The sequence below is a fragment of the Typopeltis vanoorti genome, chromosome 1 (assembly GCF_054136105.1).
Source record: "Typopeltis vanoorti isolate ZY-2024b chromosome 1, IOZ_Tvanoo_1.0, whole genome shotgun sequence".
Classification (NCBI taxonomy): domain Eukaryota; kingdom Metazoa; phylum Arthropoda; class Arachnida; order Uropygi; family Thelyphonidae; genus Typopeltis; species Typopeltis vanoorti.
The window spans coordinates 186295771-186313151 of NC_143549.1; the positions used below are offsets into that span (position 1 = coordinate 186295771).

General features: G+C 34.9%; 1 protein-coding gene across 1 annotated transcript in view; it reads left to right on the forward strand.

Moving 5' to 3' along the window:
- The first annotated feature begins 2537 nt into the window (after positions 1-2537).
- Positions 2538-17381, forward strand: part of LOC150110705 (uncharacterized) — a 146122-nt gene continuing 131278 nt past the window's right edge. The window contains exon 1 of the mRNA XM_090395837.1: positions 2538-2622. The gene's annotated coding sequence lies outside the window, so the exon portion shown is untranslated. The remainder of the gene's footprint in view (positions 2623-17381) is intronic.

Consider the following 17381-nt stretch of genomic DNA (forward strand, 5'->3'; position numbering starts at 1 on the left):
TTCAGATTCATTTAACAACCAAGAAGTTAAAGACTGCTTTATAAAAGAATTCACATAATCCCTTTGCAAGTCTGACACCACAACTCGCAAATAAAATAGAACACCAATTGATGAAATTAACATGAACTGGCAAACATTCAAGAATAGCATTAATGAAGCAGCCAAAAATACACTCCCAAAATTAAAAAGGAAAAGAAATAAACCTTGGATGAATGAAAAAATACTGACTTTGATGAAACAAAGAAAAAAGTTAAAGAACAAAAATGAGACTAAAACTGAAACAGAAATACAAAGGAAAGTTCCAAAAGGCTAGAAGCATTTCAAGAAGGCTAAATGAAGACATGCTAAAAACAGTTTATCAAAACATGCTGGAAACTAAGCTTAAGACCACAAGTGAAAAATAAAATATAAATACAAGAGCAGAACGACTGACTACAGTACTAAAAAGAGCAGTAGAGGAAGTAATTCTTGAAAAAAGAGAAGATCAAAAAGAAATGGATAACTCAGGAAACACTGAAATTGGTACAAGAGAAAACAGAAGTGAAACTTAAAAGAGATAATTCAGAGGCAGCAGACCAATTATACTGTCAAAAGTGCAATGAAGCACAGAAAGCAGCATGATCTCATAAAGCCAAATGGCTGAAGTACCAATGCAAAAACATTGAACATACTATGGAGAATACAAAACTAGAGAGGTCTATAAACTTATTTCTATAAAGAATTAAAAGCAATCTCTCCACCAGCAGAGATCTTTGAAAATGACAGCTTGGAAGAGGAATGGAATAAGGCTGGAAATGACAACATAATAGGCTAGATGCTAAAATACGGGGGAGAATTGGTTCTAACAAAATGCATAAGCCAATCTATGAAATATGGAGATCAGGATATGTCCCCGAAGAGTGGAAAAAATCGGTCTTGGTTGTTCTTCACAAGAAAGGCAGTGCTTTAGAAGGCACCAATTACAGAAGTATTGCACTAATGAATCATCTTGGCAAAGTGCTGATGAAAATAATTACAGAACGCCTGCAGAGTCATATGGAGTTACATCTTCCTAATGAGCAAGCCGGATTTCAAAACGATCAAAGTACACTGCATCATATACTCGAGCTAAGACTAATAGCAGAGAAAGTTCGAAGAAAGAACAAAATGATATGCTGCTATTTCGGGACTTCCAAAAAGCATTTGGTAATATTGACCAAAATATAACATGAGATGTCTTGGAATCCTATGGTGTGGACAATAAATTGATTCGCCTGCTGCAAGATATAAACAGCCAAGCACCAGTAACAGTCAGGGAAGGACACTAGATAAGATTAAAGAAGAAGTTGGAGGCATTTCAATAAATGGAATGACAATAAACTACCTCTACTTTGCAGATGACATCGTCGTGATTGTAGAAGATGCAGCAAGGCTGGAAAGGACACTGCAAACACTATACACAGAAGGGAAAAGATATGGACTAAATATCAATTTTGAAAAAACTAAAACAATGATATTCGGACAGCAGGAGTTACTGAACAAAGTTACCATTGGAGGATTTCAACTGGAAAATGTGAAACACTTCACATATCTTGGATGCCACATGATTAGGTTGACCATGAATCTTTGGACTTCCTGGAGGTGTTATGTAATAATATACGTACCGTTCTGAATGGATAGTACCGGTTTTTTTTTTTTCATATTTCCCGGCCGTCCCATCGTTTTCATAAAAATGTCAATTTTGTCCCGTTTTTATTAAAAATTATAAATATACTTCTATATTGGTCAATCATAAATTATTACTCATATCCTGTAATCGTATATCAATATCATGGATATCAGTAATTTGTAACATTTATTATGTAATAGTTTTCCATTAATGTTTATCTTGTAATAAAAGCAAAATAGCAATTGGAGATTTTGTTATATTTTTGTTCTTATAATCCATCAGGGTCGATATTTAATTGTTTGCCTCAGGGCACGATCTAATCTGGCGACGGCCCTGAGTAACAGTATTATTTTTTAGGTTTATTCTTTTTCAAGTGTTCTAAATTTGTGTATAGAAAAACTAAGGCATGGTCAATATTCCCATAACTATTTGTTATGGGAATTTGTTGATAGCTGGAAGGGGACCAATCGTTCGATGCTGTTGGCACACTCTCCCTCGATGAGTCTGGACTCCCTGGAGGTGTCAAATAATAATAATAATAATAATAATAATAATAATAATAATAATAATAATAATAATAATAATAATAATAACTATTATTATTATTATTCTCCACAGACTTGAGTCAGCTGTGCAATATAATGTACAACCTCTGATCATCCAAGCTTAACTGAAAACCGCACGGTTACTTTACCCAATCTGAGTCAATGCTGCTATCTAAGTGTTATCCTTTTTTATGACTTCGTACTCTTTGGAGATTCATGAATTAATAATAATAACATACTTTGAATAACGCTTTATATATTTTAATAAATATTAATCATTGATCATATATGTCGCTAGTGTAGGGGAAACGCTTGTCACGTGATACCATGTTTTGCGTTTTGCGCAACAGTGTTTGACATTGTATTTGATATTTGGTATATTAGACTTATCTGAATAAAATAGATAAAAAAAAAAGAGGCTTTATAAAGGTAAATTTTTTTTATATAATTTCAATTCATAGGAATATCTTTTATTTGTAGTTATGATCTATGATTGAACTTAATTATTGATAGTGCTCAGTAAAAATTGCTATTTATCTATGCTGACGTTTAAATTTTCTGATATTTGTATGAAATGTATTTTTTAAAATTAATTGTATGCTATGGACATTGATTCAACATTAAATCTCGCATACTGGAGAAACTCGCATAACGAACTTCGTGTTGTTGGCATATCATGTATTTTGTACACAATAGAACACGATCTCTTATTCTAAAGGTAATAGTAAATTGCCGTTGAGTTGCGATAATTATAACAAAGCTTTGCCGTTCAGTAGCGTTTCTGAAGAGTCCTGGTCTTTGCTGTTCTGCAAGTAATGTTAGGAAAAGGAGAAAACCATGTGGAGCACATGGAGTCTGCAAGCAACACTTGTAATTAAAGCAGAATTACATATTATATTTAATAAACAGATACAAATATAGGGTTGTCGAAGAAATAAATGTCACTATGACGTTAACAGTTTAATATTTTATGAATAGAAGATTGTTTTTTCTTGTGCAAACCCTGCAAGTAGGAATATAACAATTAGATGAGAGTAATATCAGGTCTACTACTATTTACATCACTTTGGTGAATTCGTTTACTGTCTACACACACACACACTCTCTCTATTTTAATTACTAACATTCAGTGAATGTTAGTAATTTGAGTATCCCTTATCACTCATAACATAAAATATGACATAACATAGCAAAAAAGCATAAGTTTGAGATGACTGTTTCATACTTATTATCATGTGACACCTCCAGGGAGTCCAAGGACTTGTCATGGGAGGGCATGCTACACCCGTCTCAGTCTCTTCCAGTTGATCCTCCAACTTACAACACCAGCACTATTGCTTTTGCAAACTATTTCTCAGACTCAGTTTGACGGTTCATACATAGTTATTTTTAAGCAATTTTATTTAAAATAAATAAATATTCAAGGGTTTATTAAAGTTTAATTTAAATAAATAAATAAAAATAATAATAAATATATAAAAATTGATTCAAATGGAGGAGGAGGAATTATTATTATTATTAATAATAATACATGCCATCTCCAGGGAGTCTAAAGACTCATCAAGGGAGGTCACCTACTCTACAACTCTGTCTCTACCAACTACAGTGAACTGCAATTACATGAACGCCATCTACCGCCCACTACCACCACTAGTATTTTCACAGATAATCACAAACATCCTTGCCCACGACGGGATTCGAACCCACAGCCTTTTGGCTGGAGAGAAGATATGCTAACCACTCAGCCAACGAGGCTGACAAATAAATAATCCTTAGCTAATCTATGGTACAAATATACCATAGGTTTACTAATAACTTTTCATGGGCAGGAACCACATAAAAAAATACAATGTATTTTTTTATGTGGTTTATTGTATATATGTGGTTAAATTTATTTCACAATTGTAGCCATTCTTGAATATTTGAACACAAACTATTTAATTAAAACTAATACATTTTGCATTGCTGTTGTATTATACCTGAATCATTTTCTCTGTCCATAAACTAGTTATTCCTCAGCTCTGGCTAGATGTGTTTATAGTGAAATTTGTGTGTTTATAGTGAAATTTGTTTTTGGAATCCTTAAAAACATTTGCCATCTCAGTTTTGTTTCATTTGTAAGTAGAAGTAAAATACTTGTAAGTGAAACAGAATTACATATTGTATTTAGTAAACAGATACAAATATATTGAGTATTTGCAAATGCAAAATTTGATAAAACATACAAAACAATAACTTCAGTCTTACTTGAATTATTTCAGTGTGAATTTCAACTCATTGGTAATAGTGTAACAAACCAGATCAGACATTAAACATGTTTATTCTTGTTAGTTTGGCAATAATGTCATAATCTTGAAACCAAATATCAAGGTGTCAAGATTATTATTGTCATCATCAATTTCCTGATATGTACTCTCCCTCAAGTGGTGTACTATGACAGTATTACATGAATAAGTTTATATTATTACTAATCTCCTATCAACAACATTCTTCCAAATTAGCCTATTATTTGTCAGCCCTAATATTTTGGTCTTCGAGAGCATTTCTGACAATCAATCCACCTAAATCTTGGTCTTCCTGTGAGTCTTTTCCCCTGTCATCTTGGCATCTAACACTAGCTTTGCTAACCTTTCTTCTGCCATTCTATTTAAGTAATGATACTACTTTAGATTAGCTCTACTCATACATTCTTGAAGGTTAACAATGCCAAGTTCCATTCTAATATCTTCATTTTTAATATGATTCTGCCATTGATGTCATCTGTTCTTCATTCCCCTAATTTTTCTCAGGACTCTTTATACTTGGTCTCTAGTCTTTGACTAAGTGCTTTATTTCTAACTCACCTTCAAGATCCATAACTTAAAGCACGTTTGAACACAGTTTTATATACTGCTAGTTTTTTGGCTAACATTTCTCTTATCCCATATAAATTTATTCAACTGGCTTTTTATCATATGCTTTGCTTATTATGTGTTTTCCATTTTTTTGAATCTCTTTCCAGTTTTTGAGGGACAACTAACTTAGGCAGTATGTAACAGAGGGTACACAGAATCAAGAGTCTGGATTTAATTATCTCATCAGAGGATGTTATTGTAAATGAGATGTCAAATATTTCTCCAGATAGTGAAAATGATCACGAACAATATTCCTTTCAATTTTTGCTGAATGAAAAACATTTTGTGTGTAAGTTCAGTCTCAGACTCAATGTGTGTGGTAGCTTGTGCTCACTATTATCCTTAGACTCATCGAGGGAGGCCCAACATCATGTCAAGAACAACTATTCAACATTCACACAGTATATATCATACTTCTCCTTGAACTCATTTATAGTCATGGCACCCACAACAGATTCTGGCAGCTTATTCTACTCATTTACCACTCTCCAAGTAAAAAACCTAGCTCTAAGACCCTTGCTAACCACACTCTTACCAAGCTTCCATGGATGATCCCTAGTCCTCCCACTCTCAAAAATATCTTCTGAATTAATCTTATTTGAATGTCTCGATCATATCACCGCTTTTCTGCCTATTAATCAATTTCTGCAGCCCACAAATCTTCAACCTGTTCTCATAAGGTTCATTCCATAGTCCTGCTGTTATCTTGGTCACTCGTCTATGGATCCTCTCCACCTCCTCCCCATTGAGAAGAAATGCTGGCACCCATATTTGGGCACAGTAGTCTAGATCAGCGCTCCCCAAACTGGGGGCCGCGACCCCCTTGGGGCCGTAGGTTTTGTTGAGGGGAGGCCGTGAAATAATGAAAACAAATTTAAAATGTTTTAAGACTAAGTAGATTTTTTTATTTTAAAAGAAACTTATTTAATTTTTATTTATTATTTCTTTTTTGTTATTTTTTATATTTTAATGGAAAAATTCACACATTGGTGTTGGTTCACAAACTTTGCTTCCTGCATATTTTGGCGCTTAATGAATATTAGTAAATATTGCTTATTCATATGTTTCATTTCAAAGCAGTGGTTAATTGTATTTACTTCGAATGCTCTCCAGGGAAGCACCAAATCTTCCTGTCCCTTTCATCACGCGTTCATAATCAGGGACTGTTGATATTGACTTTATATACATATCAAAACTCGTTTTATATTATCACTGTCATCCGAGCTAGTTTTCTGTTACCAATAAAAGTTTCGCATATACTTCACACATGAAAAAAAGCTTAAACAACAAGTGGTAAACAACACTAACAGCCACTATACTGCAGAGGCAATAAAAGCAAGTATACTTTTATTATGCCAGTGAATAAGGTATGAGGAGTCTGTGTAATATATTTCTCAACAAATAGTGCAATTAGAGACAACTGGGATAAAAACACACTAATTAATGAATCACATGTCCCCTCATACAGAAACTATGCTGTATAGACTGAAACAAAACCATATGTTGCATGGGCAAACACAGTATCTAACTAAAAACTATTGTTATTAATTAGATGTGTGTGAGTTCGATTTCCCAAGGCAGCAATAAAATTCAGCCTAACGTGTTAAAATTCGTAAAAGTATTAAAACTAAGTAATATATATATATAATGAATGTTATGGCAGTTTCACATATGGAATTCGGTTGAAGAGAGTTAGCATTTCAACTCAATTGTCAGCTATGCTTTTATCTTTCGGTCGTGCGATCTTTTGTTAATACCGCACCAATTGTATGCACATTTTAATAACCTGCCTTTGCTGTCTGTTTCGTGTTAGGCTTAATTACCGTAAAGAAAGAAAATTAAAAAAAGAGAAAAATGTTCCTGGTCCGGGGATTCCCTAATTCAGGTAATATTCACTAATTTCATGTTATCAGTCTGTGATGTGCCAGTATCGGTAAGTGGTGATATTATTTGATCTATTCTACGTTAAAAAATTTAACCCTGAGATGGATAAGTGGCTGATAAAAAATAAAAAAAATTTCCCACGAACAATCAGAAGCAGAAACAGACTCAAAAAAATGAGGACAGCATTTCATATTTTACCAGAACAGCCCGCATCGTCTTCAGAACTAAACGGTAAGTGGCAAAAAATGTAATATATGCATTTGTTTTTGCAATATTTGCTGTGTATGTTTTGTATTGAATATAAATACAATAAATATAATAATAATATATCTCTATTACGATTTTTTTTTCGAGGGGGGCCGTGAAATATTTTAATTTTTGCAAAGGGGGCCCTGACATCCAGAAGTTTGGGAAGCACTGGTCTAGAACTTATCAAGTAGTCTAGTCTTATCAAGGCTCGATACAGAGGAACAATAACCTGTTTATCTCTGCTCGTTAAAGTGTTTTTCAGCAACCAAGTAATTTGATGAGCTGATTTTGCCACTTTTGCGATGTGTCCCCCTAAACTTCAACTCCCTTTCCACCAACACTCCCAAATCCCTGGCCTCGTCAATCTCCTGGAGTACAGTTCCACCAATGTGATATACTGCTGCTAATCATTTCATCCCAAAATGCATAACCTTACGCTTTGCTACATTAAATCGACATTCATTTTCCTTAGCCCAGTCCTCCAAACTATCCAAATCATCCTGCAAATTTTGACATCCTGAGCATTCGCTATTGATCGTTAATGAACAAATTAAACAGTAGCGGTCCAAGAACAGAACCCTGCGGCACATCGCTAGTCACTGGCTATCTTTTGGATTCTACTCCTGAATAAACCACACTCTGATATCTCTCCATCAACCAACCTCCTATCCATCTCACCAACCCTATATCCATTCTCATATGCTGCAGTTTACTGATTAGAATTTCATGTGATATCCTATCAAAGGCTTTAGAGGTCCAGCAGAATCACTGTAAACCTATTACCCTTATCCAGTTCAGCCGTCACTGTGTTATAGAACGTGAGCAAGTTATTGAGGCATGATTTACCCTTCACAAAACCATGCTGTCCCCCATGGAGTATCCCATTTTCATCTATCCAATCTTGTATTTTCCTCTTGACTATTTTCTCCAAGACCTTGACAACAATTCCTGATATGCTGATTGGCCGGTAATTTTCAACAGCAGTCTTGGAACCTCCTTTATGCAGCAGAACTATTTTCCCCTCTTTCCACCCCCTTGGGACTAACCCAGACCCGAGACTCAAATTAAACAAAGTGGTCCAAGGTACTGACAATTCTTTAGCCGCTTCTTGTACGACACGAGCTGGTATACCATCCAATCCTGCAGATGACTTGACATCGAGGTTTTGTAATAGACTATTCACCTCCACTTCATTCACCAGGATTCCCGTGTAAGCTGTTGGTTCTTCCATTTCTGCAATGTCACCACCTGGATGATATACTCTTGCAAAGTGCTCACTCAGTAATTCTACTATATCAGCTGATTTGGTTACCTCCCTACCATCGGCATTCTTTAAAATCAATCTGCCGTATACATTTTTTTCTTTTACTTGCAACATATCGAAAAAACTATTTGGAATTCTCATGGCTAATGTTCTTTCATAATTCACTTTTGCTTTTCTTACCACACTTGTTACCTTTCTGGCCTGGGCTTTATACTGTTCGTGTGCCTGCAGGTCACCTTTCTCCTTAAATTCTCTCCACAGTTGTTTCTTTTTTTCCAGTTCAAGGTTAATGGTGTTATTCATCCATTTAATCTCTACTTGATTTATTATTCGGACTCTAGGTATACAGTCAGCCATTGCCTCTTGCAAATACTTCTTAACCTCCTCCCATGCACTATCAACATCCAGCCCTTGCAGTTTTACATGCCATGGCACTGAACCAATCAAACTCCTAAGCTTGTCATACTTACCAGCCCAATTATTCCACATGTACCCAGTCTTAATTGTAAATTCCACACCTTTAGCCACCTCCCAAGTCAAGACCCTATGATCACTCTCACCAATTGGTGGCAGTGTGGTCATATTTGTTACAGCTAAATCTTCTGATGCAATTACTAGGTCAAGCACTCTTTTCAGTATTTTCAGTATTAGTATTTTCCATTACATGCTGTCACAGATAGTTATCCCTTAATAACCGCATAAAACCCAATTCCTCCCATGTGTCCTCTCCTCCCTCCAATCAATGTTACCATAATTGAAATCTCCCATAATAATTACCCTCCTTCCACTCATTTCTTCTATTTGTATATGCATACTATCTCCACCATCTTTTCCATCACCTGGTCTATAGCAGCACCCAATTTTATATTTTGTTCTGCTAGCCACAATCTCACACCAAATGGCCTGAAATGTGCTCTTTTTTCTATCCTGCAATTCAACTTCTATTCTCCTTGGCTGCAGCTCATCAGCTATCATCAGTAATACTCCTCCCCCCATTTTATTCTCCCTGTCATTCCTGAACACACTATACCCCTCACATTCAATCCCACTAGCTATATCATCTTCTGTCAGCCATGTTTCACTAATGGCAATAACCTGTGGTCTAGAAGTGCCAACCAAAGCAAAAAATTCTTCCTTCTTGTTCCTAATACTCCTAGCATTAGTATACATGAATTGCAGACCCCCATTATCCCCATTCCTACCTTGATGCCTTATACTAACTATCCCATTCTGGTTTGTTGTCCTTATTCGCTCGGGCATATTATACTCATTTATACACTCAACTGCCTCCCTAAGTTCTGTATATCTACCCCCCCCCTTAACCACAAACTCTTAATTTGATAAGCTTAAAATTGGTGACAACATCTTTGTTAAACGATCCTGTACATTGTATGCTAAATATTTCTATAAGAGCAACCTAAGGGCTTGTTGTTTCAGCTATTTAAATACTGCTGATACATACATGGTTTATAAACAATGTGAAGTTCTAGAATAGGAAGTTATATGCATTTTAATTCCCATAAATCCACATAGCTACAAAAATCCACTGTTTGCACTAATTTAAGTGACTGTACTGTACTGTACTAGATATTAGTCACTAATCAAATATGCCTCTGCAACTTGATGACATCTATGCCAATTCGCCCATATGTCACAGGCTAAAAATAACTACAGGTATCCCTTACTTAATGTGGGATTTGATTAACGTGGTAAGAGTTTTGATTATCATACCCTTAACCCTGCGGAGCTCGCAGCTGATCTGACAGATACATGCAAAATGTTTAATATCAATATTCTTACACAATTCAGTGTATAGCTTGGAGGTCATGAGTAGCTGTGCATTCATATGTGACGAGTGATATTCCACACTGTTTTTTGCTGTTAGTTTGGTTTAACACATGTTATGTAAAGGTTTGTGATATTTGACAATAAATTGTATCTGAGAGATACCGCCACCTCCGATGTCAGTATAGTATGGTTTAGTTTTTTTTTTTTTTATTCTATGAATAAACTGAAAATAAATAAACTATCATGTATTACTGAAATAGAGAGCCAAAGGCTTATTTATCATACATGTCCTCTAGGACAGCGCTTCCCAAACTGTGAGCTGCGGCCCCCTTGGGGGCTGTAAGTTTTGTTGAGGGGGGGGACGTGAAATAATGAAAACAAATTTAAAATGTTTTAAGACTAAGTAGATTTTTTTTAATCTTAAAAGAAACGTATTTAATTTTTATTATTTCCTTTTTGTTCTTTTTTTATATTTTAATGGAAAAAATCACACATTGGTGTTGGTTCACAAATTTTGCTTCTTGCATATTTTGGCAATTAATGAATATTAGTAAATATATGCTTATTCATATAAGTTTCATTTCAAAGGTATTGATAAGAAACACAAAAAAAGATTACAAATGCAAACTCTTGAATATAAATTATATTGAATATAAATACAATAAATATATGTCTATATTACGATTTTTTTTCCGATGGGGGGTCGTGAATGTTTTAATTTTTCCGAAGGGGACCTTGGCATCCATAAATTTGGGAAGCACTGCTCTAGGTGATGTGCTTTACATTATGGAAAATACTAAGGAAAGTGATCTGGGGCTTACTTCACCTTTACTACGATTTGCCCATAAGGTTGCTTATGCTAGCATCTGCAGAAATTTTTAGTTTCTATATATTCGGCACGACACTCTTGTACTTTCTATATTCGGCTGTGAAATAATGTTGGATTCAATATCCACTTAATTTGTACCATCGTGTATTATATTTGCAGTGCTTTTTCTTTATGTTTTATTGCTTGTTTGCTGAGGTCTGGAGAGTCATTTTGCTTGTTATCATAGAATTTATGCCGATAAGAAACTAAAACTGTTCAAACCACTCTTGATAACTTTTGAAAAAAAAAAATTACACTAAATAATGTAGGTACAAGTATTTATTAAACATTTACTTTGCATTCATTTTTTATCTTTCCTAAAAGAGTACCATATGAAACGAATTATTAATACAGTAATCAATCATGGATGAATTGTAATTTTTATCATTGATTATTAGATTTGATTAACGTGATTTTGATATACGCGGTAACATCGAGGGATTAACTCCGTTAATCGAGGGATACCTATAATTAGAGTTTATTAGGTTGGAATGGGTTAGAATAATATTGGATTGGAAATTACTAAACAAAATAAGTGACAAGAATGATTTATCATATAATTCATTTTTATAGTACTTTCAAAAATTATTGACTATAAATTAGAAATTGTGAAAGCAAAAATTTTGTGCACACAGTTGTTAGGCATGCATTGTCCCTTTTTGACCAGTGTGCATGCGCACAGTTTAGTGGGAACAGTGACCAAGAAATGGTGGCCATCCATACAAAGACTTCTGTGAGAAAGGGATATATGTGGAATAATAAGACTTGTGATTATGGCAGCTCAGGAGACAATTGGCAGCTATATCATGGAATGAAGAATTGGATAGAAAGGAGATCAATGCTGCTGCAGACCTATTTAGGAACTGTCTTGCAGAGGCAATGTCTGAATGCATTCCTAAGGTCAAATAAAGTACGTGGTGCAAAATAGATCAACAAAGAGATGAAGCATGTAGTTTGGAAGAAGCATTACGGAAGCAGCACAAGACAAGTGGTAATAATTGGTTGTGTGAGGAATACCCTTGCCCAGTAAGGATAGCAAAGTGCAGTATGAGCAGAAGTTAGCTAATGAGACCAAAAGAAATCCAAGGGAGTTTGTTTTTTGGATATGGCCATTAGAAGAAGAAATGATCATACTGGTTGGAGAAAATGTAGAATGATACCAGCAAGGATGTAATAGAGAAATTCAATGAGCAATTCATAAAAGGCATTTCATCCTTGTGAAAGCAACACATGCAAAATTTGAGAGCAGTGCAGGAGAGAGGAGCCACTGATGGTGAGTAAGCAGGAGTATGTGAGAAATTTGAGTAAACTTGATGCTGTTGGTCTTGGTGGTATATCTTGAGGGAATGTTCCATGCGATTAGCAATAGTATTTATATACTTCTTTAACATGAATATTAGATTTGCCCAAATTCCAAAGGAACTGAGGAGGGGAAAATTTTCTGCTTCATAAAGGGAATGATAAGGAAGTCGGGATTTGAGGTTCAGTGACCAGACGTGATGAATTCTCAGAATTTGTTAATTTCATATCTCGACTTCCGAAAAATCAGTTGTTGAAATATACCATCTCTTTGCTGACATTTCCATTATAAAAATACTACTGCAAGATTTAAAGTAAAATAGAGAAAACACTCAGGCTTTGAATTACAGGGTGATCTGTTTTCTGGAGTTGTGGTCAAGGTGTTAGAGAGAGAATAGTGAGTTGGCAGCATCAGCATTCTCTGTGATGGACAGCATAGGTTTGCTAAAGGAAGATCGTGTTTTAATGATCTACTTATAAGGTGACAGATACATGTACAAGGGGAGAATGATGCAAACACAATAGGATGCTTCTTAAAAATAGCAAATTTTAAATGTTTTGAATTTCATATGAGGCACCTCGCTGATTGTTTTCATGCTAATAAGAAAAAAAAAACCCTGCAAATCTTTGAAACAATTTAGAGTATATTTATGGGGTCATGACAATTGATGTTCATTTGAAAAATATATGTTAAAAATTGAATAAAAAAATTCCCTTTAGACATTGAAGTAGATTTTTAAAATAAAAAAAAAAACACAAATAATATATATTTGTGTTTTTTTTTATTTTAAAAATCTACTTCAATGTCTAAAGTGAATTTTTTTATTTAATTTTTAACAGATATTTTTCAAATGAACATCAACTTGAGTTATTGAGGAATTGACAAAATTAAAACTTTATTATTCAAACAGATTAATGCAAATTAAATTAAATATGCCAAGAAATTGTATTGTTTAATCCTTTATCCAAGTCTGATCAAGTTTGCAAGTGATGTATCTTCACGACTAGGCCATTTGTATATAGAAGCTAATGACTTCACATTAATTGCCCTAGTATCTCATAATGCACAGCATGCATCCTTTAAGGATGTATGCTTTGGTTTGTGAAGGACAAAAAACTCAGGTTTTTCATCCCTCAGAACAGGCAAACTGGTTAGTAGAATACACGCAATTTACGGACAAGAATGCTTAGAGGACTTTGCAGGCCAGTCACCTGCAAGTTCGAATTGAAGATGATTAAAAGACTTCAAACCTCGACACCATAAAGGTAAAAAGGGGAGGATTAAGAAGAAGATAAAATTGATGCAAGTGAAAATTTTAAATATATGACAAATAATCAGAGAACTAGGGACCATCTGTGAAAGTTGTGTAAGAGTGTGGTTAGTAGGGATATGCAGACCAGAATTTTTGCATTTAGAGTGGTGAGTGGAATGGATTGCCAGAATTGGTTGTGAGTTCTCTGATGGTGAATGGATTCAAGGAGAGTTATGATAGTTGATTTTAGTCTCCCATGATGAGTCTCCAGGCTCCATGGAGATGCTGTAACATAATAATGATAATATTTATTAATTTTTATTTTATTTTATTCAATTTTTTTTATTTATTTATTTTTCCTCACAAGAGGTCAGGCTAGTGTAAATGATTAACAAATCAGTTATACTTTGTTGTTGTTATATTGCATTGAGTCATTTTCAACTTTTGGTGATTCTATGAACATACACTCTCCATTCAGATCTGTCCCCGACCATATCTTTCAGAATTTCCAGGTGCATTCCAGTTGCTTCTTTAACTCCATCCACCCATCTAATTCTTGGTCTTCCTCTTCTCCTACTTCCATCAACTTTAGCAAGCATCATCATCTTCTCCAGACTGTCATTTGCTTGCATAATATGTCCAAAGTATGTAGTTATGTAGTTTATGTTATTATATAGTTTGTGTTTTGTTTCATATATATGTTTGATAATGACCTTGATGTAGCGGTCAAAACATTGTGTGTTACTTTCTTAATTGTTAAGTAAACTAATTGCTCTAACACACAATGTGATTTTGTCTCCATAAATTCTGCGCAATGATTGCTGATCACTGTGTAACCTTTGAAGAAAGTATTTTTCATTTCAGTTGAATTTCAGTATTGTACAGTTAATTATAGGTGTCCGTCACTTCCAGCTATGTAATAGCATCCCATGAAAGCAGATGTAATAGCTGTTATATCCTTTATTCCATTATGTTGTTTTATGGGCAAATATCATATACATAAAAAAAAAACAAGTCAACATTCCTGATAATGTTGTCTCTTGTTGTTTAGTATATAATTATTTTTTGCATTGGCACCTCCATGGAGTCTGAAGACACATTGTGGAAGACCCAAACTGTCCACATAGTGTCATATCTCTCCTTGAACCCGCTAACAGGCAAAGCACTCACAAATGACACTGGGAATTCGTTCCACTCATTCACAATCACAACACTCCAATCAAAAAATTTAGTCATCGTACCACTACTAATACATGCCTTTACTCAACATCCAGGGATGACCTGTTGTTCTGCCCACTCTAGCACTTGGCTAGAGTGGGCAGAACCCCTGCATCAATCCTTTAAAACTCTTTAAGTAACTTTCTGTTATATCGTCTCTTTTTTGCATATAGCCAATTTATGATATGAACACACCCTAAATCTATCCTCATAGAGGACATTCTGCAGACCACTCATCATCTTGGTCATTCACCTCTGAATCCTCTTCACCACTTTCTCGTCCTCCCAGGAGACGAGACCTGAGTGCAGTAATCCAGGTGTGGATGTATCAAGGGCTTATAAAGAGGAATAACAGCTTCTTTATCTCTACTTGTGCATTCTTCGATAGTCAAGTAATCTTATGAGCTACCTTAGCAATATGCTCTCTAAACTTCAAATTTCTGTCTACCACCACCCCTAAATTTCTAACTTCATTTATTTCTTTGTACAGTTCTATATCAATGTGGTACACAGCTTATAAACTATTTATTCCAAAATGAACACAACTTTACATTTCTCCACATTAAACCGACAGCCTATTAAAATCATCTTGCAAACTCTTCACATTGCCTTGATTAACTATTATTCTACCTAATTTTACATCATCAGCAAACAACTGAATATTTACTTTCAGATTATTTCCTATATTATTTATGTACAAATTAAGCAGTAGTGGTTGTAACACAGAACCTTGTAGCATACCACTAGTTACCTGCATTCTCCTGAATTTTGTTCCTCCATATACCACTTTTTGATATCTGTCCAGCAGCCAACCTCTTACCCACATACCTAGTGTGGATAAGAAATGCACATATCCATCTACATTTGTTTTAATTCATATCTTTTGCAAAATCCAGCAGAATCATTATATAATCATTTTGTTTATCCAACTCAGCTGTTGCTCAGTTATAAAAATGCAATGATTATTAAGGCATGATCGACCCTTCAAAAGCCATTTTACTCCTTGTGAAGGAGTAAATTCTTATCCACATAGTAATATTCTTATCCACCCATTCTTGAATTCTCTTGGATCAATTTTTCCAGTACATTTACCACCACTCCTGAGATACCGACTAGTCTATAATTTGCTACTGCAGTCTTAGAACCTCCCTTATGCAAATGAATTATTTTACCCTTTTTCCACTCTCTTGGAACTTTACCAGAGCTGAGACTAAAATTAAAGAACCTAAGCCTATTCAGAGGCAGTTCCCTTGCATTCCCACAGAATGCATGCTGCTGTTCCATCTAATCCCACAGCTATATTTACATTAAGATTCTGCAATATCCTACCTCCATTTCATCCAACTCTCTTTTCCCACATCAGTCTCTCATATGTCACAGCATTAACCTCACTTGGATGGTATACCCTTGCAAACTGGTCATTCAGTAACTCAACTGTTTTATCTGCTTCTGTCAACTCGTGACGATCATCACTCATTAAGGTTATTCTTCCATAGTCATTCTTCCTCTTGCTTGCCATGCAACAAAAGAACTGTTTGGATTTTTCCTAAAGAAACTAGCCTGGCTAGTTTCTCCTTGTTATCTGATTTTGCCTTCCTTACCATGCTGGTGACCTTTCTTGCCTAACCCTTGTACTGTTCCTGAGCTTGCTGGTCTCCTTTCTCTTTATATACCCTCGACAACAATTTCTTTTTTTGCAACTTATGCTTAATGATACTACTCATTCATCTAACTTCTATCTGATTTATCCTCCTTACCTTAGGTATATAATTTAATGTTGCTTCCTCAAGATGCTCCTTAACTATCTCCCAAGCAGTACTAAATATCCATCTCTTCCTTCCCTTGGAAAGCTTTATGCTGTGACACTGCTTCAAGCTTCCTCCTTAGCTTTTTATAATCACCTGCCTCTTAGTTCCACAAAAAACCCTTCTTCACAGAATATTTCTCATATTTCTCATAATAATTTAATTGAGTAAACTTGATGTTAATAAGTGGGAAGAAAGGCTTATGTGTTTGTAGCTCATGATTAGTTTAACTGTTTTAATTCACAAGGATAATAAAAGAATTGTTTATTTACTTATATTCTGATATTTTGCTGGTGTTGTTATATTATTGTTATTATTGTGACACCTTCAGGGAGTCCAAAGACTCATCGAGGGAGGGCACCTACTCTACAACTCTGTTTTCACCACTCAATCCACCAACTACATCAAACTGCAACTACACCAACGTCATCTGTCGTCAACCACTGCTACCCAACATCTTCAGAGCACAAAACAATTTGTCACAGTATGCAAACAGCAACAACTAGTTAAATAGTGGGAGCATTTTCAAATTGTAATGGAGAAAACAAAGAACTGAAATCCTAATTCTCACCACTGTTGTTGTTGGATAAAGAGAGAGTTAAATATTATTTTCCTCATCCACATGGAGTCACAAGACTCATCATGCGAGGTTAATGCTAGTGAACA